We start from the raw sequence: 24,284 nt of genomic DNA on the forward strand, positions 1-24,284 counted from the left end.
GGGTGTGCAGAGAGGAGCTACGAGTGCTCTTGTTGGCACACAAGGCTTGAGCTATGAAGAAAGACTTGATTTCTTGAATGTTTACATTAGAAGAATGTAGGTGTAGGGGATATATCATCGAAGTGTTCAAAATTTTCAACGGGATGGATAGGACGGGCCATGAGTTATTTATACACCGTCAATCAACTGCTCATCAAGGAATAATTCCAGATTGTAGTGTCGCAGGGAGTTTCTCCTGTAATAGGGTTGTCAATAAATGGAGTAGCTTACTTCCGAGGATGGTGAATTCTAAAACGATTGATACGTTTAAAAAGAAGTATGATAGACATAATGGGATAAATCGAGAAGCTATTTATACTTAGATAAGGCAACCATGATATTTTTTATGGGTGGTGTATTACATATTAAATTTTTTTGCGATATATCGGGCATTTTACTTATGTGACACCCATATTTTTTTTATGGGCATAATTTTTTCAGCCACCTCGTTGGGCAATTTGCCTGCTGTACCCCTTGTATTTATATAAGAGGCTTGATATCTTGTGAATGCCGCTTAAAGGGTTAATAAATGAATTAAAATTAATGAAAAGGAAAAGACGAATTGAAGTGACTTATTTATTCTGGGCTAAAATAAGAGTTGTTAAAAAAATGCAACGAATATCTTCAATACGAAGGTAAAATGCGTCCGATATGGAAATTGACTGAAAAAAAAAGAAAAGAAATTTTTCTGAAAAAACGAAATCACCGTATTTCGAAACTGCTTGACAGTCATAAGAAAGACTAAAATACTTAAGAATATTTTTTTTATATTTTTAGTCGCTTATTTAATATTTTCATCTCGCTTTTTCTTAAAAACTACTTTGTTGAATCAAATTATTATTTTTCGGATTCACCAAAAACAGAAAAAAATTATCTTACGGTCCCCGAAATTTTCACGTAATTGCAACAACTCAACAATCGCTTTCTGTTGAAGGATACGTGTCATTTAATGTGAAGAAAATTTATTTTCAGAAAAGATCTACTGAGTAAGAATGGTATTTATTTTCGGCTGGGAATTTTACAAAACACTCCATTTAAAAAGTGTTTGGAGAAGCTCGACCATGAGAAGTGATCTATCAAGCAGATGCGAAGCTCTCCGTGGTATTCGTGAATAAAATGTATGTACGGTTGTAGCAGTAAAGAGAAACAGGTGATCCCAACGTACAATATACGTATATTTTATGTTTACGCCCCACACGTGCTAATCGCATGGCCAACCGCCTATCTTGAAGTGAATCGCTTAAAGTTGCTGAAGAAAACGTGACAAACGTCACCCGCTGCTCTTCCCATTCCTTTCCCTTGCGCTATTGGTTTTCCGATGGATATATATATTTAATTTTAAGTACTGGAAGTCAGCCAATAAAAGGAACCCCGCCTCTACTGGCGCGAAAGTTTTTTACTATAACAATGCTTGTGTTTACATCAATAATGGTCGATTTACCAGAGAAGAGAAACCGCGGCGCTTCCATCATATAACATGCGCGTTTATCACAGCAATGGCAAAGAAAAAATAAAGGAGGACTAAGAAACATAAGTGTGGAGTAAATTCGAAGTGCTTTGAAGGTCATTTCAATCTTTTCAGGAGCATGCGTTCAATTCACGTTTTTTTTACATATTATTAACGTGAATAAAAAATATAAGATGGTCAATTATGTTTGTGAAGTAAGCTTACGAGCCACAATAAATAATTACCTTTGATATCGCGAGTCCATCATTATCATATGAATTTTTTAATAACGAAGACGAAATTCCTCAAACAAACTGTGTCACGTAAAATATCCCGCTATCTTATCAACAACCATTAGCATGTATGTGGGGTTTCGGTTCTAAATTTTAAATTGCTCTAGTACAGTATTTACTTTTCAAGATTTTATATGATTAAATGTTAGCGAATCAACCATTTTTACGATAAGAGAGGCATTAATATTCATGATATTGAATCTTTTCGGCTCGTTTACAAATGTTTTTCAGTTCAAATTAATGAGCCAGACAATAATGAACCAAAATGTGATGGGGACTAGACTTCCAACCGGTGATTGACCATGAGCAGTTTTCGTTACTATAAGCCTATTGTGCATATTTTCACATTTCTTTCTTTACGACGGAAACTCAACATAAAAGAGCGTTTTTTTAATGTCATTCAAACGTACACATATATTTTAAAAACCATAGGAAACGGAAAAAATGGGGATTTAATGTCATATACCCATAATATAAAATCATTTAAATATCTTACAATGTTTATCATACAATGTTTTCATTAAAGTAAAAGATAATGCTATGAATAAGATTATTGTTCAAGATCAAGAGCTGCAGATTTACATCAAACTCGCTGGTGTTTGGGTATTTTCTATCACTTCCGTCAGATTTTTTTTTAGTCCCGAAAATGCTATATTAAATTTCTTGAAGAGATGACTATTTTGTATCTCACTGTAAACTTGTTTCTAAGCAAGTGTTTTGAGATGAAGATGTTAACACCAAAAGGAAAAAATTGCTTGCGTTGGTAACTTATCCAGGGATCACGCACGCATCTTTTTTTAAAGATAAGATCTTCGACCACTGACTGTAATACGTAGTAAGACACGAGAAGACAGGTGCAATACGGCGTAATGCAATAACCCCAAACATTTCCTAATACGCCATCTTCCTTTGCCTTCTCTTTTTAATCCTAAATCGTTGTTAATATCGAGTAGGGGGAAATTTTGCTGAGGGGGGAATATAAATAATAAAAAATAAAATTGGTAGCATTTCTTAGATGATACTACGATATATTTGACGAAAAACACTAGAAGCCACGACTTTTTGTTTCGACACTCATCCTATCGTTTAGTTGCTCAGGATATCAGCCGGCTACAAAATGCAAGTTAACTTACGCCACTGCCTGAACACTTTTTATCCCTGTACTTGTGGTTTCGCATGTCAGCCTGTGCATTATTCTGATAAGAACGACGCCGTCGCGAATGCTGATAAGATAATAAAAAATGCCTCGGCTATAGACCCCGATGTATTTTTTTCAATAAAACAAACCTTTTTCCATAATAAAACGAACATTCTTTGAAAACAGACTGTTTCTGAAGCATTGATAACTTTCATGTTGCAAGTATGTATTTCGTGGGTAAATTGAGAAAAAACTTCAGATCAGTCTCTCTCTTGGCTGTTATCTCAAATTCAGACAATCATTATAAAGCAAGATTCAAAGTAGCTTTGAAGACAAAAGTCACCCTCACCAGACGTTGGGCTCGGTGCGGAAATAATAGTGGGGGGTCTTAACAATTTCCGTTCCGGAACTAGAGGGGGCAATTGCCCCAGGTGGCAAAATTTAGAGGGAGCTAATTTTAAGTAGATACATACAACACCGTTATAAAATTATCGAATTTTGAATTGGGTCGGACGGCAAATTCATGTTTGCCCCGGGCGGCGAAATGATACGAAAGTTCTAGTTACGGCCCTGTTCGATTTTATATACAGGGTGCCTAGCAAATAGGGGGTATGGCATTTTACTGGCAAACCGTTGATCCTAGAGATATACTTCCAATTAGCAGAAGTTTTAAAATATCGTATAGCACTCAGATATGTCATTCATGTTTCAAGGGATTCTATAGTTTTTAAAATAAAACAGTTTTTATACACTCCCCGTGTGCTCGAAAACCAAATTAGAAAGCTACGGCCGTCTCTCCTGATGCCAACAAAAAAAACCATGTTTTTAAGTGCAATATTCATTGAGATATTCGAATTTGAAAAATGGAGGAAAGTTGGGAAAAAAACAGTGTTAAATGCGGAAAAACCATTTTACTCACACTGGGAATGTATAAAAAATTATTTTTTATTTTGATAATTATACAACCGCTTGAGACATAAACGACATGTGAGTACTACACATTTGAAAACTTTTTCTAACTGGAAGTACATATCTCTAAGAGCAACGGTTCGCCAGTAAAATACCAAACCTCCTGTTTGCTATGCACATTGTATATTTTTTGGAGGAGAGGGAATAGACATCCACAAATTCATACACTATTACAGACTGCACAACAGTGCTGAAAAATATCCATAGAAAAAATTACATATTAAAAATGTGTTTTTAGTTAATAGAAAAATGAATGAAAATTTCAAATTGATAAAAATTCAAAACTGAAATTTTTTAAATTAATGAAAGAAATAATCCCAAAACTAATGAAAATCAGGACCCAAAGACAGGAATAATCCCAAAACCAATAAAGATTAGGATCTAATGAAAGACAATCTAAGAATTAAAAGAAAAATAATCAGAGAACAAATGAAAATTTAGAATTCATGAATTGTAAATAAGAAAAATAACAAAGAAATAATGAAATTTTATGGAAGAAATAATTTAAGAAACTGTGGATAGCTATCAGTAATTTGTCTTTCGACTCCCCACACAGTTTGATTCGGAGCTCTGTTTTTGGGCTACCTTTCGTTAACTGGAAACAAAAATGCATTTAGTAACCCGGGGCAAAAATATATTTTTTGCTTCCCCTGCCTCCTTCCACAACAGAGTAACGAGGCGCGCGAGTAAGTTTTTCTATAATATTAATTTTTATATTCCCATATTTAGAGCTCAGACACACCTAGTTTTAATTTAAAAAAAATTTAATTGATGTATATTTTTTCACCTCCATTAGTGTGAGTATCGGGTAATCACACCGGTCGCACACCCCTGAGGGTGGTGTTTTGTAATTCACTAGAATTTAATATAGAAATTCTGCATATACACAACTCTGACATACACAGATTTTTGTTAATTTGATCCTTTTATGCAGGGTTAATCCAATCGTAACTTACAGTTTAAAATACAGGACGATTCAGAAAAGATGAGAAAAACTGTGTGTGAGGTGATAGTACACACCAATACAAACAACTGTCATCAAAGAATGCATGGTCTAACATAAAGCGCAAACAGTCGCTAAGCAAACGTTAAAACGACATTCCTGTTGAAATTTACCGGGAGAAAAAGAACACCATGTAACACCCCTTGGGAAGAAAAAAATCATTTGAAAATCTGCGTCACAGTGAATAAAAGGCGTGGACTCAGTATTACTAAAGTGTGCCATTATCCCGTACGCTACAACTGTTAGAACGCGGTTGCACGCTGGAATAACTTCATAGGGCTGGCGTCCACGCCTTTTATTCACTGTGACGCAGATATGCATACGGTTTCTTCCTCAGGTTACATTTGCACGCATGATTTTCTTTTTCTTCCCAAGGTTACATGGTGTTCTTTTTCTCCCGGTAAATTTCAACAGGAAAGCCATTTTAACGTTTGCGAAGCGGCCGTTTCGAATCGCGCTAGCACATTTGCGTTTCATGTTAGACCATGCATACTTTGATGACAATTTTTTGTATTGGTGTGTACTATTACCTCTTAATGTTTTCCCCATCTTTTCTGAATCACCCTGTATATAGGCTGCCAAACCTATATTTGGTATAAGTGTTTCCTGTTTTTCTGAATCACCCTGCATATTCTGAACCGGTATGAAATTTACCGACTACCGAAATTTAAATCCAGACCTGCTGGTGCGCTAACTACTCTGGTGTCAGGTGGCATGAAAACATTTGATAGTGAAATTCACATTCAAATTTCTCTCCTGGATGACCAAAGTAAAAATTCCCGGCAATAAATCAATATCGGAACTCCGAAACAATTAACTCAGGATACATCTTTTAACTACTGTAGTCACCTAGCTCCGACGGCAAACGAACTGCTGATTTTCGATCGAATTATTTCAATTATAATTTTTTGATGATTCAAAAACACGGTTAAGAACATGATGAAGTCAATTTCAACGCATTCATAAAGAAATTTTAATCAAGAAAATATAATTTATTAGCTTCAAACTTTTAAAAAGAAGAAAATGGGAAGGAGAAATTAATTGTCATATCACTGGTTAACGGGGTTGATGCAAGCAAATTTGCCAAAAAAAACCATTTTAAAATTTTTCAATTTTTTAATATAGTACCATAAAGTTTTCTGCGTTCTAACTGCGAATTTTTGTTATATCTGCATAAGAAGTATTTTTAAATTATTTTTATATAAACCGCTGGCAGGCATATACGCTGTTTTTTCCATCAAAATACTATTTCAACCTCTCAAAACTATGTTTTTATCAGATAAGGAACATTTTCTCAAACACCACCTGTTCAAAAATGTCTTGAAACTTACTTAGCGTGTCTCTCAGCATTGAAAAGGTGCACACTTTAACGAGAGGATTGCTCATTTTAAAATGATTTTCAAAAATGTTTATAGCACAAAGTACGGGTAGATTTTGGTAATTTTTGAAAAAGTTGCTTCTTGTTGAAATTAAAATTCGAAAGAAAACAATTAAAATAAGAAAGGCTCTCGTTAAATTGTACAAAAATATTCATAGAATTCGGAGAAAACAATTGAGGGCCTAAAGTGAATAGAAAGTTTTTAAGTGTTCCTCTAAGACGGGGGATTTTTCCCATAGGAAAGCATGGGAAGCCAAGATCGTGCATCAACCCCCTTAACCGGCAATGACGAGATATCACACCTCCATAAAAGCCTCTTATTTTAGCATTGACAAGCCGAGATATTTTGCAACTCATTTCTCAAATGGGAGAGAAACTCTTCCCTTTTACCCCCTTAGTTTGTTCTGTGCCTGCTGAAAATCAGAAAAAAACCTACTTCATTAAAATATATAATGGAATTTATAGAAAAGGGGAGTTTAGTGATTTTTCTAATTGCCGCTCAAAGGGTTAAACTGATTGCTCGTGAATTTCGATTGATCGGCAATCAATCATTATATGTAGGCAAGGGTCATATTCTTAGTTTAGTCTTTATTCATTTTATCCAAGTAAATGTATTGATTTTAATAACACCATCGTATGTCACGGCAAACTCTAATTACAAATTCGTAAACATTTTCCATCACAGTCAACTTAAATATTATAAAAGGTAATATAAATCATCACGATCATTTCAACCAAAATATTATCGAACGCGAATAGGTATAAATAAATTATTATTGGTAAACAGACCTGATAAATCGATGCAGCACTTGCTATAAAAATACAGAACACCCCAAAACGGTTTGTAATCCAAAAATATGACGATGTTATGAACTCACGATAGAACGAAATACTCAATTTACGTGTGAACGCAAATTACTTTTGTGCGCGTTCAAATTCAAAATAAACAAAACGGAGACAAACAAATTATGACTTTGACAACGAACTGACGACGGCGAACTGACGATGTTGACGCGAGTGCAGACGACCCTTACTGATTATGTGTGAGAGATTCATCTCCTGCTACACTCTCTCCTCGTGTTTAAAAAGCCGCTAATCATATCCGTCGCCAATTCTCGCCAAAATTACTTGCAAATAGCGAACTTCATAGTGGATGAATGGCGTCATTTTCTGCCTCTCCTCGGTTTACATTTTTTATGAGAGAGAGAGAAAAAAACCTCTCTCTTATTTTCTATACACACTACACCTAATGCATTGCGTGTATTTTTTATAGGGCTGGTCCGATTAATCGACTAATCGGGTCGGTTAATCGATCAATTGTTAATCGCAGTCAAAAATTTTAGTTGAGTTAATCGACTCGATCGATCCCATTAAAATTCGATTAAAATTTTTGTTAAAAGTTTATATAATTTGATTTTTTTTTGAAAAAAAAAAACGAATTAGATGTCGAATTACCATCCTATACATGACATTATCGATAAGTGACCATATTTAAACAAGTAGTACAGTATTTTTTTTTTCCGTATTTTCTTGGGAGCAAGCATCAGCTCCTCTCGTCACAAGTACCATTTGGGAAATGGATTTTTATATCATCTATTTTTTTCAGTGCTATATGGTAACAAAAAATATTCGATCAATCAGTCGATTAATCGTTAAAATTTTTGGTTAACCAGTTAAAAATTTTAATCCCCGATTCCCAGCCCTAATAGCGATTAATTACTCTGAACATGAACTAATTACGCATTTTGAATTTTTTTTGTAATTTCAAAGGAATTTTATTCATGTAAAGAAAAAGTTGGTAAAACGATAAATTGTTCTCAATGAAATGAAAACTGCCAAAGAGACACCAAGGTCCCATACTGGTTGTTACAATGAAAAAACTCAATAACAATACAACTCGTTATAAAATGTAAAATAGAATTATTTTCGTTTTAGAGAGAAAAAAATGAAAGGGGGACAGGGGGAAGAGAGGGAGGTTGTTAGAAAAAATTAATAATACATACATGTAATAACGAAAGTATAAATATATATATCATGATAAATGCAGCGGGCAGAGGGTGATTTAACGCTTATAAAAAATATATATGTTACGGTAAAAGCCCGAAGACTTAATAAAACCTAGGTTTTACCAAGTCGAGTTGATAAAAGCTTGAAATACGCTTATAAACGTTTTCATTGCGAACTTTTATCAAGTCAAAGCCCATATTATAGAAAACAAAATAACTGCACAGAAAAAAACAACATTAATATACAGAAACTACACCAATATATAGAGACACAACACTGATACATACTTAAAAACACAACACAAATACATTGGAACACAACAAAAATTCATAGAAACGTAAATGTGTATGTATAATACAATAGTTCATTTATAGGCCTCTGACACATACATACTTCGTTTTGCATTACGTTCGTACTGGACATAAGGAGCAGCATCCCTTACAGGGCCGTCTTAACGCATGGGCCCACCCGGGGAGATCGAGAGAAGAGGGGGCCTCACAAAAATGAGATCTAGTTGAAATTTTCGAGAGTAAGCATGTAAAATTGGCTGGTGGGATTCAGAAAAATCACTTGGCCCGGGGGTCTATGATGATTGTTCAATGGGGAAAGAGTGTTCTTTACCATTTTTTCAACATATAATTACGACGGTAAAGCACTTTTTTTAATGTTAACAAGGTAATATCGAAAAAAAGGGGGGGGGGTCAGAAATAAAACTTTTTCGTGGTAATAGTTGTGTTCAGTAGGTCAAAATCATTCGGAAATGTATATTTTTATGACGGACACAATCACGGCTTTTAAAGCACTTTTTTAACATTTAACATGGCAATATATTTATATCTCCGTAACGAGAACCAATAGCACTTTTTCATGGTTATATGTAGGGGCGTGACTAGGATTTTTGCTACCCGGGGCAAACATGATTCGGCCACCCGGAGCAACCATTATTCCGCCGACCTTACAACTTTAAAATTCTTAAAAAAAATAATTTTATAACACGGTGTTCTTTGTTCCCACCTAAAAGTGCCGCCCCATAAATTTTTCCGCTCGGGGCAGTTGTCCACCCTGCCCCCCCCCCCCAGTTACGGCCCTGGTCATATTTATGTTCAGCAGGTTGAAACCATGCGGAATTGCATATTTTCATGTCGGCGCAATTTGTTGTGTTTTCCAGTGTTATTACTTCAGTCATTTGTGTGTGTATAGTTAATTTGATTTTCATGTTTATTAATTTTTGTGACAAACTACACGCAGTATTCCCATGGAATTAAATCATAGGTTTCCAACTGGTGTTCCACGGAACCCTGGGGCCAGGGTCCGTTCCTCGTAAGTTCTCCCTGAGCAAACACGCATTTTTGGGCCCCCTTCATATATCGTGTTTTTATAGGCATAGTTATCGAGTATTTTATGCATAATTACTGTCAAAATAAATTCTGAAGTATGCTATGACTCCCATTTACTTAGTCATCTTTCATCAAGGTATTCAATTTCACATTCAAGAATTTAACAACATGAGAAAGTAAATATGGTGAACAAACTCTTAAAAAATTATGTACTCTGACAATAAGCATGCTGATAATGTAAACGATGTATAAAGAGGCGGAAAGGATTTATTATCATTCTATTTTAACTAGCATGTTTTAATATAACTGGCATAGTTTAACTACTATTTCTATGAAAAAAAAATTTAAAACAAATAAAAACAAACATTTAGATATATAATTCGGGAATCACTCACACACACAAAATGAGTAAATTAAATTATCATATAGACCAAGGGTGGCCAACAGCTGGCCCATGGGCAGCATGTGGCCCATGAAGTGATTTTGTGCGGCCCGCGACAAGGTAAAAGTACCGTGAAAAAATTAAATTTGTTACCATTATTTGAACTATCGGTTCCTACAGCAGATTTCTTGATTAACATTTGTATTTCTAGTGACGAAATTAATTTAATAACTAACTAATTAATTCAATTAATAATGGAGCGGCTTATACACCGAAGTTGCACCACTGATACTGCCCGCGACGCTATAGCTGACCATTATGTTGGTCCGCGAACAGAAAGAAGTTGGCCACCCCTGACATAGACTATTAACATATCAACATATCACTTTTACAAATTAACGAAATGCATAAATAGCTGTCTAGTATTCATTTAACAAGCTGGAGTATTAAATGTGGGTGTGTGTATCAAAACAGTAAATCAAATAGGTTGTCTTCTTGCTTTTAGTGCTGCGAAGGCTTTAATGATATTTTACATTGTATATTTTAAGTAATGCAACATTCAATTCAAAGTATTCAAAAGTCAAGAATTAATAAATAAAGCTTACGTGTGAATGTAACTTCGGTGTTTAAAAACATCGAAACATTAAGCAACCGTAATTTTATCCAGTTCTCACACCTACTTAAGGGGTCTCACCACCCATATAGTCTGATTTTCAAAAATGGCTTCCCAAGATGTAATTGCACAATATAATGGCTTCCCATTCAAAAATAAAATCTCCAAAAATTTCATTTTAATTGTAAATTTGTTCTTTCATAATAAAAGAAAGAAATAATGAATTATAGTGTAAACGTATATAAGAAGAAACACTTGAAACGTGATTTTCTCAGATTGCAGTTTTCGAGCTCATCCGTAAGATAAAAAAAAACTATCGTCAAGAAATTCTGAAATATTGCAGAAATGTTTATTCGGCATGTGTTCGTAAAATAGGCCTCGAACTTCGATATTTGCCATTCGTATAATTTTATGAATTTTTAAATAACCCTCTTAAGGTTGACTCTATTAAAAATTTGTGTGAAAACAAATAAGTACTTTCACTTTTGGTAATACTTCACGAAAAGGGAGAATAACACTAAGTTTTTTCTTCTCAAGGGGGGGTTTACGTTTTTTTCTGCAAAATAACACTATAATTAAGAGGGAACTATAAATAAGTTCTAATAAGGGGGGGGGGATTAGAACCCCTCCCCCCTTTGCGTACGCCAATGTATGTATTGAAGAAATATTCAAAATTTGTTTGGGTTCCACGGTAGCTTTTCGTTGGAGTCCCCTGAACTAAATAATGACATCCGTGTAAGAAAATTGCCGCATTTAATACCGGGGGTCGCCAGTTCGTGGGCAGAATAGGTATGTCTGGCTCAAGCATCTCCTGACCCTCTATAACTAAGGTGGCCACAAAGTAAAAATCAAATGGAAATCGGCCATGACAAGTAGCTAAGGGTGGCCATAGATAGCTGTGAAAAAAATTCAGATGTAAAGAAATGAATCTTCTAAGTGAAATATGGTGTGGAAAAAGTTTGACTGCTTCCATAATTCAGCAGAACTGTCATTAGAACCATGACCATCCTAACTCATGGGCCTATTTGGGCATGGCCCGGAGGGGTGTCGTGTCCATAAGAGCAGAAGCGTACTCAGAAGGGCCTGCGCTCCCCCCCCCCTCCCAAGACGACCAAATATTAAAAATAATTTTTGATATTTTTGTAAAAAAGTTAAAATATCGAAAAAAAAAATTCAATTATATACTATCCTAATGAATTTCTGTTAATGCCTGCCTTCTCTCGATACGACAGTTTCACCTACAAATTATATTCCTAAATTATATTCCTACCTAATTAATATTCCTAATGTAGGAATCATTGTTGTATATACTGATCTCTCTCATTAAAAAATAAATAAAACAAACAAACAAAATATATTTTAAATAAATAAATGTAACAAAATCGTGTAACTTACTGGAATATTTCGGCGAATATATATATATATATATTTTTTTTAGTATAATTTCAGTTTATAGTATTTAACACTTGTATGCGTAGCTTCGTATATATGCAAAGCATTTTTTAAGGAAGGCGGCCATGACAAGTAGCTAAGGTTGGCCACAGATAGCTGTGAAAAAATTCAAATGTAAAGAAATGAGGACACCCTCGTGTTGCTGATATTACACGTATAAATTTCTAAACTTTTGCGCATATATTTTTTAAATGGTAGGAACAAGCAATATTGTATAACACTTACACATTTATTTATTTTAAGATTAAAAAAAAATTATTATAATTTTTTATTCTAACCCTTAAATTGATAGAATAATAAAAACAAAAAATCTTGAACATTTAAGGGTTAAATATTGATGAATGTGTTTTTTCTACGTCTGTTTATTTTGCTGGTTGAAATTTCTATGCATGCTATCCAATAAAAATAATGTTTTATAAATTATACACAATGTTGTACGGTGCATATTGTTTATATGCGAGAAGCTTATTTATTTATTTGGTGGCATATCAGTCGTGGCTTTTTTGCTCTCTCGCGCATTGCCGAATTCCGGCTCTTTATATATAATCATACAATTGCCTCGTCTGTATCATTCAACGTCGAAAAACAATGGAGGTTAAAACACGTTTTTATTTATCTGATCCAACGCGATGATGTAATAGACAAGAAGAGAGACGCGATAAATAGAAAAAAAATTGTTTTAAAAGAGCTTTAAGATTAGCATAGAATGCGAAAAGAGGCTCCCTGTTGACCGACCGCCTGTGATAAATGAATAATATGTGTGACCGCATCCCACGCAGTTTTAGACCTCTATCTTCTGGTGAGCATGAAGCATATATGCAAACATGTTTTTTTTTTTTAATCCAGTTGGTGAGAATAGAATAGATTTAGAATAATATATATATATATATATATATATATATATATATATATATATGCGTGTGTAAGGTTGTAACTTCCAGAGCGATAAACATAGAGAAATAAATAATATTGTTTTCTTTCAGTAGAAATTGTTTCTGTAGCATCATGCATCCATTCGTTTTTCACATGCTTTTTTTTTAATTCTCCGGTGATTGGTGAGCTATTCAATTTCCACTTGTCACGTGAAGACCGTTGTAATGGTCAGTATATCATGGAAGACCATACGGAGTATAAAATGATTTGAAAACTAAAAAATTATCTGATTCTTTAATTGTTTCATAAAATCCTGTAGTGTTCTCGCACATTTAATGAAGTAGACTAAGTTTTTCTATCAGAGAGTCATAATGTCATTTAGGCCCCTTTCACACGGAGCGGATGCGGACGCGGGTCCGCATACCCTTTCAAACGATCGCTGAAGATGCGGACGAATCGCCCGCATCTTTAGTTCGAAATTCGTGCATAAAAACTGTTTTTTCTCAATTTTTGTAATTATTTTTCTCCTTCACCCCTGATTCAGCGCCCATAGGCAGCCTAGAGGCATTCTTTGGTGGTTTAATCTAGAGCCACATAGAATATGGGAATAAAGATGTCTTCATTCCGATCCTCACAAGTAGTCGATGGGAGAAAATGTCTTCAAATATTTTCAAAATATTTTGAAAAAAAAAATCCGTCTTTTCGGAAAAATATGGAAGAAAATTCTCCAAAAACATTCAAAACATTCGATGTTCCAAAAAAAAAAAAAAAAAAATTCAGGAGATATCAAAGAATTTGCAAGTAATAAAAAAGGGGAGGGGTAGAGACTTTCAAAATGCCTGTGCTTAGAAATATCACAATTCTGTCTTAGGCCGGGATTACACTATAAAAGTTTTATAAAGGTTCATTTAAAAAAATGAATGCAACCAATAGGCAGATCAGTTAAGTTATCTCGAATGTAATAGATGTGTTTATTGGTTACATTTTTCAAGGTTTATAAAATAACTTTCATAAACCTTTTAGAGTGAAATCCCATCCTTAGATTAGTCATTTCTGAAATATAAAATTTCATTTTTTTAAGTTTATAGACCACCAAAAACATTCAAGTGCTAGGGTCTTCAAAGGTCTTAATCCGGCCCTGAGTGAACACCGTACGTGGATAACGTTGTTTAATAAAAACATTTTTTTTTAAGTTTTAAAAAATTAACAGTTAAAAAATTTAAAAAAATAACAAATATATAAAATAATATTTCAGATATTCATATTTTTAAATAATTTTAAAAATTTAAAAAGAAAAAATTAAAATTTTTAAATTAAATTTAAAAGTTATTAAAGTATGTAGTCAATTAAATATTCGTAATGAATAGAACGGCTTATAATTTTGGTCCCGTCAGTGGCCGTTGTTGACAGGTTTTATTGTATAAAATTGTCAAATATGGACAAAAGGCAGTTAAAGTTGCTATATCTCCATCTCAGAAGGAAACGGAGGGATAGACGTATGTAGGTACATTATATTAATGAGCAGGGACATCATATGGTGTTTTTATGGGTATTTATGGCAAATAATTAAAAAAATTCAGTGCAAAATAAGCTTTAAAAAGTAGCCAAAGATGCGGACGAATTCGCTCCGCATCCGCATCGTGTGAGTAGCTCCGAATAAACCTATTGTCAAAACTTCTATGTGCGGATGCGGAGCCCGCACTTAGGTTTTGACACATGCGGACGACGTCCGGACCTGCATGAACATTTCCCAGGTGCGGAGATTTTTCGGCTCGTCTGAAAGGCGCAGTATATTCCAATTGTTAAAACTTCTTCCGGACCCGCGTCCGCATCCGCATCCGCTCCGTGTGAAAGGGCCCTTAACATATACATAAAAATAGGGGTTCTTAACTTATGTGTCACCTTAAACTTCGTCGCAGGGACGGATTGTACAAAATTCACTTACCAGACCTACTATGAATGCTCTTATTGCGTCACTAGTTTCACTAATCTCGATAACCAAACCCGTAGGTCGCAAAGTGGATCATGCTGATTTTGATATCGAAGCTAAAAAAAACGTGTGTGAATCCCTGCATCAAAATCCCTTTAAGGCCGGGATTAAAATATTAAAATATAAAAGTTTGATGGAAGATCTTTTACAAAAACTTGATAAAAACAACCAATAAGCGTATCGGTTACATTCGCTCAAATGTAACCGATGCGCTTATTGGTTGCATTTTCAAGTTTAATAAAAGTTAAACTTTTACAGTGTAATCACGGCCTAAGAGGTACCTTCCTCCAGGGCCACTTTTTTCTGGACCGGAATTTTCCCCCTCATATATAAGATATTCACATTCTCACTCTATTCAAGTTCCACTTTCTGGTATTAGATTAATACTCTAGTATTAGATTTCACTTGGAACGTTAGTAAAACTAAAAAAATGCCTTTCGTTCATCGAATTGCAAGTAAAGAGAACGAAGATTTGTCCTTCGCTCTCTCATTGAATATCTTATTAACTGTTCACCTGTCAAAGAAGAGGCTGCATTAAACAGCTTATTTCAAACAAACTTGAAAAATGATGTCTCAAAATTCATAATGTATAATATTTTCAGTTATGATTATAGTTCCCAAAATTACTTGTGATTAGAGCCATTTGCTTTAAGTGAAAGCATTTATTTACAATTACATAAACTTTTCGATTTGAAGAGATTTTAGAAAAAAAACGAAAAACGAGTGTTCGATGTGCATTTGAGTTATTATGGTTTTTTAATAAATAATAATAATTAGTATCTTAACGTATGGAAAGAATCATGTGGAATTTTTTTTTTTGCTCCTAATCGGTGCTGCACTACATTCTGAGTATGCAGGGTGTCCTGTAAGTGCTAGCACGGAATTTATCTCATCAACCGTCCGTCATAGATATAGAATATATGATTCCAATTAAAAAAATTCGCAACAGACGTTCAAAAATTACCCTGTACCAGTTTTGAGAGTGAAAATACAGTGTGACAAAATAAAAAAAAAATCTAAATTTTTATACGGTCCTCCCTGTATTCTACTTCTAATTAGAAAGTTATTGCGCTGTCTCTCCTGATGCCAACAAAAAAAATTCCATTTCTAACTGCAATATTCAGAGATATTCGGAGGAAATTTGGGAAAAAACAGCTCTGATTGCGGAAAAACCGTTTTACCCGCATTTAACGCTGTTCTTTCCCAAATTTCCTCCGTTTTTCGAATTCGAATATCTCTGTGAATATTGCACTGAAAAACATGGATTTTTTTTGTAGGCATCAGGAGAGATAAGGTTTCAACAAACTTTCTAATTAGAAGTTAGAGTACAGGGGGACCGTATAAAAATTTAGATTTTTTTATTTTGTCACACACTGTATTTTTACTCTCAAAATTGGTACAGGGTAATTTTTGAACGCCTGTTGAACATTTTATAAACTGAAATCATACCTCTACGACGGACGGACGGTTGATGAGATAAAGGCCGTGCTAGCACTTACAGGACACCCTGTATAATCAATACATACATCCTAAATCAATTATACATCCTAACTCAATTATACATCCTAACTCAATTTATAAAATAATACAGCATCTTTCATGTTAAGTTCAATTATACTGTATTCAGTAATATTTTTTACCATTTGATGGTAGAGGTCTGAATAATTAATATGTGTTTTTCAACTTTTCTCAGTTCGTTTTTTATTTGAAAAGCTTCAATCATTATTTTAGAAGAAGAAAAAGCCAACTCATAATAAATAATAGCGTTTGATCGCATGCTTACAGCGACATGTTTGCATTTTCAGTAAGGTGAAATTATTGTCGACCCGAGAAATTATGAAGATTTTAATAGAAATGTTTGGCGTCTGTAAGGTTTTAACCATTACTCTTGGATTGCATGTAGTCTACCGCGTATTTTTATTGAATAACTGGTTGGCTGGATGAATAGTTTTAATGCCATTTTTGCGCTTTATGGTTTTGTAAAGTTTATTTTCCAAAAAACAGCACATAATTTCCGATATATATATATATATATATATATAAGAACTTTAAGCGAACAGATAATTGCTAATGCATCAAGCATTTTGAACCAACAACCTAATCAAATAAACATGTACATTCACAGCATTTTTCTAATGGTGGTCTGAGAAATGGCGTTATTACGAGACTGAAAAACAAGATGTTGCTCATTCTGCGGTTAATGCCCTCTAAAGATTCTTTTGGTAACCTCAAAAATTGACATTCTTAAAGAGGAAAACGGTGTGAAGTGTCAAGAAGGTTGCTAATACTCTTTAAAAAAAGTGGGGGGGGGGGAGTTTGTCAAATATGAGTTGTAAGTGATGAGTCATTGTCCAAAGAGAGAGCAAATAAGAAAAAAAAAGAAACAGAAGCAAAGAAAGAGTGTGTGTGTCGTGCTTGAAAACATCGTGGAAATACCTGATATTATTCTCAGTTAATGGCGCTACTCAAGGGCACCCTAAAACACTTGGGTTGGATTTCTCTCGCGTAACCACAAATTACGGAACAAAATCTGTTCTCTTTGTTGCGTGATGAACGCCGAGGAACTTATATTGTAATTATAAGTTATCATCAGTAGACGCTTCTGATGACAACAATAAGTGGAAAGGGTTACCTGAATTATTTGGTAAGCTTTGCTCTTGGTTTAAGCAACAAAACGTTCATTATATCTCTAATACCTATTAATCAAATAATATTACGTATATAAAGAGCGAAAGAATGTTTTTTTTTTAATCTCTTCGTTGTATATTATCTTTTAAGTTATAATCATCGTAGACATTTTTTTTATCGATGAAACAATTCATTTTCGTAGAAGAGCCGCAGTTTACTAAGAAATGATTGATACTGAGGGTTTACATTCCTTTCTCATTCGAAAAAATGATAATAATGGTATATACACTGAAGAGCCAAAAAAACTGGTGCACCTGCCTAATAACGTGTAGGGGCCCCGCGACCCCGCAGAAGTGCCGCAACACGACGTGGCATGGACTCGACTAATGTCTGAAGTAGTGCTGGAGGTAATTGACACCATGAATCCTGCAGGGCTGTCCATAAATCTGTAGGAGTGAGAAGGGGGGGGGAGATCTCTTCTGAACAGCACGTTGCAAGGCATCCCAGATATGTTCAATAATGTTCATGTCTGGGAATTTAGGTGGCCAGCGGAAGTGTCTAAAGTCAGAAGAGTGTTCCTGGAGCCACTTTGTAGCAATTCTAGACGTGTGGGGTGTCGCATTGTCCTGCTGAAATTGTCCTAGTCCATCGGAATGCACAATGGACATGAATGGGTGCAGGTGATCAGACAGGATGTTTACGTACCTGTCAGAGTCGTATCTAGACGTATCAGGGGTCCCATATCACGCCAACTGCACACGCCCCATACCATCACAGAGCCTCCACCAGCTTGAACAGTCCCCTGTTGACATGTAGGGTCCATGGATTCATGAGGTTGTCTCCATACCCGTACACGTCCATCAGCTCGAAGCAATTGGAACCGAGACTCGTCAGACCAGGCAACGTGTTTCCAGTCCTCAACAGTCCAATGTCGGTGTTGTCGGGCCCAGGCGAGGCGTAAAGCTTTGTGTTGTGCGTACACGAGTGGGCCTTCGGCTCCGAAAGCCCATATCGATGATGTTTCGTTGAATGGTTCGCACGCTAACACTTGTTGATGGCCCAGCATTGAAATCTGCAGCAATTTGCGGAAGGGTTTCACGTCTGTCACGTTTAATGATTCCCGTCAGTCGTCGTTGGTCCCGTTCTTGCATGATCTTTTTCCGGCCGCAGCGATGTCGTAGATTTAATTTTTTACCGGATTCCCGATATTCACGGTAAACTAGTGAAATGGTCGTACGTGAAAATCCGAATTTCATCGCTACCTCGGAGATGCCATGTCCCATCTCTCGTGCGCCGACTATAACACCACGTTCAAACTCACTTAAATCTCGATAACCTGCCATTGTAGCAGCAGTAACCGATCTAACAACTATGCCAGACAATTGTTGTGTTATATAGGCGTTGCCGACCGCAGCGCCGTACTCTGGTTCCATATCTCTTTATTTGCATATGCATGCCTGTACCAGTTTTTTTGGCTCTTCAGTTTATGTATAGTTGTATTTATGAAAGCAAATAGTGTTCCAGGTTTACTATCTACAGGGGTTGGACAAAATAATATGACCACCTGTGAAATGAGACAAAATCTTTATTAATAGGCTGTTGGCCCTCCTTTAGCATTAATTACAGCTTGTATCCGTCGTGGATGGACAAATACAAGTCATGCACCACAGTCAGGGGATACGTAGTCACTCCTCCTGCAAAAAGGTCACTAATTCAGAACGTGTCTGTGGAGGTGGAAACCTACTGCGCAGTTTGGCCTCCAAAATACCCCACAAAGGTTCAATTATATTAAGATCAGGGAACTGAGCGGGCCACACAAGGTGTTGCAGTTCATCATGGTGTACATCAAGTCAGTGTCCGATAATTCCAGCAGTGTAAACGGGCGAATTACATCTTGGAACACAGGTAGAGAATCAGGGAACTAATATTGCACCAGTGAGTGAAGATGGTCGGCCAGAATACTGACATAAACCATAGCCCACTAAACAATTATGTCTAGTCGGTGCATAAACCCACCCATCCAGGACAACAAGTGGGCCGATACCATGGTGAGACATGACGCCCCACAGCATCACTGATCCCTCTCAATGCTTAACAGTAGAAAGGAGACAGTCAACATCATAAGCTTGCGCTGGCGTTCTCCAAACGTAAACACGTCCGTTAGTCTGGAATAATTTGAACGACGATTCGTCTGACCAGATGACATTCCACCATTGTTGTTGTGTCCAATTCTTATGTTCGTGACACCATGTTCGTCGTTTCATGGCATTGCGTGGTGTCACCAATGATTTTGGAATAGTCGCCTTACCTTGTATGTTTGCTGCATGCAGTTCACGGCGGATAATTTTTGTCGATACATCTTCCTGTAGATGTGTGTTCATCTCAGATGTTATCTAGGATGCTGTTATCTTGTGCTTTCTGGCCACACACACACACACACACACACACACACACACACAATCCGCTTCAAAACCCTTCTGGGTCTATCAGCCATCTTCGACTTTCGGCCACTGTTATGCTTGGTAGATGATGTCTTTCCCTGTTTGCTATAGGCTGTCATTACCATCGACACAGTACTTCTCCCGACACCAACAAGGGTGGCCGTTTTCATTACTGTGGCCCCGGCAAGACGGGCTCCAACAATCATGCCTCTTTCGAAATCTGTGAGGTCAGCCATAACGAAGTTTTAACGCCCCAATATACATCGCATCCGAACGCTATCACTGCTACGACTAGACTGATGTGTGCACATTATAGCCCACTAAGTGGAACTCTTCCACTAGAGAGCGGACGTATACGACAGGTTCCCTCGAGTGTTGTTTTTTGCACAGGTGTTCACATTATTTGCCCAACTCCTGTATATCATTGAGATGTATTTCTGTAAGTTATAAACAATTTCAATGTCATCTAGGACTGTCAAATATTCGCAATTTTGGAACTAAAAAAAGCCATAATATTTCATGAAATCAATCAAATTAGTTTTAGTGAAGTTTGTTTCAAGTGCCACTTCTCAATAATAGTCTCTTATTTATTCAAGGGATATTTTATTCTTTAGAATTTGAGATATGATGTTATGGCTAATAAACATAAATACATGCTTTACATCTGTTTCATCCCCCTGGTAATGTTTCTATGAAGTTTATTTTTATTAGATCGGACTCGCTGATTGTATTATTGTATTCAAGAATTATGTTTTGTTTTTTTCATATCGCAAGGGAAACGCAAGTAATAACTGAACAAACATATTCGGGTACAAGTTCTCAGAGACTCCTTAATCATTTTTCATATTCATGATTCCTTCCCCCCCCCCCTCTCTTTTCAATTTATTCAACAACATTCTTGAAAAAAATTTTAAGCTTTGCTCTGGCTTTTTGTATGTTTGAGTACATGTTTTTATTTATGCTCAAGGACACTACAATAGAGGTGCGGCAAAAAAGTTGTTCTGGAGAACGAAAGCAGGAAAATGGAAGACGGGGATTGAGCTTTAAATGTATACTGAACATATTAAATATAGAATTGAAAACGCCTTCTGTGTTACCCGGATGCCATATATTTCTCTTTTGTGGGTAAAATTATTTTCGAACTGGAATGGCTTTTATTTTGCATACATTATTATCCTCTCACATGCTCGAAAACTTTCTAGGAAACAAGAATGAAGGCATTTGGATTTCAGAATTTAATACATTTCTATGCTGATTAACGACAAGGATTTGAAATTTGTAATAACACCAAAAGCATTTCATAACTTTATTTTCTTGTCTAAAAGTTGAAATCACTGTTGAAACGAAATTAAAATCGTCTCTAGAAAATTTGTTAACAAATTGAGACAATTTTAATTTAAGATAATATGTCGATACAAAAAAAATGTAAGGAAAAATGACTCTCTCACATCTAAAATACCTGACTAAAATGAAAGAAACAGTAATAATAATATTTTTCTTGTACTGTATTTTGTGTTAAATTGTGTCACTATCAATTAATTTTACAATCGGGTTAACTTAAAATACATCTATACACAAATTCACGTGTAACGTTGAAGATGAAGATGATAAATAATAATACACTTCAAATTATAAAAACGAAAGTCTCTTTGTTTAGCGGTATAAAATACAAAAAAAACCGTATAAATGCATATTTATCTCAGCATTACAAGATTGATGTTTGTTTCATCAAAAAAGGCGCACACACACGTACTATAATATCGTGAGCATAACTTTGGTCGTAGAACTTATTTATTTTTGAAGCTTCTGTTTGAGAAACTTATGTATGCAATATTTCATGTCAGCCGATTATATATATATATATGCCTTGGCAAAATATATGTTTCCGGCTTTTTTCCCATCATTGTTGAAAGACTGGCGTGAAAAAATCTGACGCAAATACGAAACTGAATTAAACATTATAAAATAAACTAGTCACGAGCCTATTCAAAACACACTTACGTGGCATTTTTAACAGGTGTGTCATAAAGCTTGCTTTTCCGAATATTCCAATCCACAATCAATGACGAGGTGCAAATGCTTGGGTGTTAGGTTTGATAGACATTCTTTCGAATATTTGAATCATTACCAATCGTCGATTGAATTTCATTGAATTTGCAGTCACGCATTCAGTACGTATCTCGACAAACAAAAATTGGTCAACATATAAGCATGTTAAAAGCATCAGCCACCGGTTATATAGAAGTGGAATAATTTTATTATTCCTAAAATTCAAACATACATACAACATGTATTCGATGCATAAATCTTTTTTTTTAAGTTTGAAATTTACTACGTATATTGCCATGCTTTATCGAAGTAAATTACCATCTTCCCATTTTTTCAATTTAAAATTTACGATTCATTTATTAAGACATGAGAAATGATTGAGATTGTTTTCTGACATTGAATAATTTATTATCGATTGGTTTGTAGCTTATTAGCTATATGAAGTGTTGAAAAATCAATTAAAAATGCAAAAAAATACCGATATTCAAATCTCGGTTCAAAATGAAACACGCCATTAATTCCATTGACAAAAGTGATGAATTCTGTCAAATATTCTGTGAATAAATAATGTTATAAGCATAGATATTAATTCATCTGTAATTATTAATGCGAATTTCAATTGTTTATGCAATAAATTAATTTTTTTGCATTTCAAATAAATAACTGAAGCCACAAGACGCTGTACGCTCAATAAAACCAATCAGTCGATCGTTTTCCGCTGAAGGAAAACTTAATTGAGAAAGTTTCCCTGAACGTGTTATCGATTCTCAGACTGTGATCTTAATGGTAGAAAAAAAAGAAATGATCGAGAATATCACCTTGAAACGAAAGCGAATTCAATTTAATCCAAAGGTTTTCACTTTCCTTCTGTGGTTTGTTTTCTCACGTGCGAAGTAAGGCGAGGTCAACACTAAAAACAATTAAACAGAAATAAAAAACAGAAGATGTGAATTTTTTTTATTTCTTTCACATCAGCAAAAGCTATGCTTTCTATTCGTTTTTTTTCGTACCTTTATTTGTGAATTTTATAAAGGATGAATAAATCATTGATGTCATTAAAATGATAATAACACTGATATCAGTACAACTAAAAATATGATAAAAAATGGCCGAGCATTCGATAAAATCTGACCCTGTAAAGCATTCCACAAAATTAACCCTGTATGGCTCGCCCTCATAAAAACGTACTGAATTTTTTGTTTTGCAAAAAATTGATGTAAATTGGTGCTGTTAGCATATTTTTAATTGAAACAACAGCAATTTAATTCTTTAATTAGCTAAATGGTTGATTAAGAGTATATTATAGAGTTTGCTCTGATTTTAATGTTTTAATCTCTATAAACAGATTAAATCTTGCTTAGAAAAATTGAATATTTTTTTCGTATTTTATTCCCAATTCCCTCAATATTTGGTGCGTTTTTATAAATTTCTGAACACGTAAAACTCCAATTGCTTTCAAAAAATGACATCTACAAGGAATCAACTCTTTTTAGATAAAAAAAAGTATGGTACTAGTGTTTCCGTCTTTTGCACCAAAATGACACTAAAAGATATACTTCCTAAAATAACAAAAAAGTTGAGCGAAGAAATTACAGTATAATGGGGTTTTTTGAACATGTATTTGCCATGTATATTTAGCTATACACGGGACCATAGAAGGTTAAAGCAAATATTCGTTATTTTGAGCTATTCAAAGTACCACATTTCTTGCAATAGGCGCAGCGGCATCTATGTTTATGAGACCGTAAGTTCAGAGGCTTGCGGTACTAGATATAATGCCGGGATGTCTATATAACATTGGGCCCCCGGATGAAGTGATGTTCTGAAGCTTCTACCTGGCTGAAGTACCACGTATCGATTTACATACATATTCTCGAAAATCATAGTGCCGGATCACATTTTCATGGAGACCCCATATGCACCTCTTGCCCGTGTAACTGATACGTTAAGACCACCATGCGCATACTTCAATTTTTGTTTTGAAAAACAGTCTTTAAGAAATAGGCTATGAGAAACCATCACGTAACTTTCAAATATCGATGAATAGAATTGTGATTCACCTATACAGAATTGTTTCTGAACATTAAGCTCGAATTTTCTAAAAAAATTAAGACATCCAACTACGTTGAAAATGTCATTTTGCAAGAAAATATCGAGTTATCTATTTTCATTTTTTATGAAAGCACCATTTTCTTGCAATTACAAAAGAGCCTTGTTTTGTTTGTATGAAGCTTAGAACCGAAGC

The 24,284-nt window shown here is 35.0% G+C and overlaps 2 protein-coding genes across 6 annotated transcripts in view; one reads left to right on the forward strand and one right to left on the reverse strand.

Annotated features, from left to right (window-relative positions):
- Positions 1-24,284, forward strand: part of Syn (synapsin) — a 208,488-nt gene that overhangs the window by 120,103 nt on the left and 64,101 nt on the right. The window lies entirely within an intron of this gene.
- The window catches only part of Timp (Tissue inhibitor of metalloproteases), a 76,928-nt gene that overhangs the window by 50,878 nt on the left and 1,766 nt on the right, over positions 1-24,284 (reverse strand). The window contains exon 3 of one of the 5 annotated variants that reach the window (XM_089239169.1): positions 22,858-22,949. The exons of 2 other annotated variants lie outside the window; for them this stretch is intronic. The gene's annotated coding sequence lies outside the window, so the exon portion shown is untranslated. Of the gene's footprint in view, positions 1-7,056; positions 7,351-22,857; positions 22,950-24,284 lie in introns of those variants that run through there. 2 more of the 5 variants (XM_089239168.1, XM_089239177.1) reach the window with 2 other exon arrangements.

Source organism: Pholcus phalangioides, unplaced genomic scaffold (genome assembly GCF_987345545.1).
Source record: "Pholcus phalangioides strain wild (caught in Gottingen) unplaced genomic scaffold, Ppha-v1.0 ptg000011l_1, whole genome shotgun sequence".
Taxonomy (NCBI): Eukaryota; Metazoa; Arthropoda; class Arachnida; order Araneae; family Pholcidae; genus Pholcus; species Pholcus phalangioides.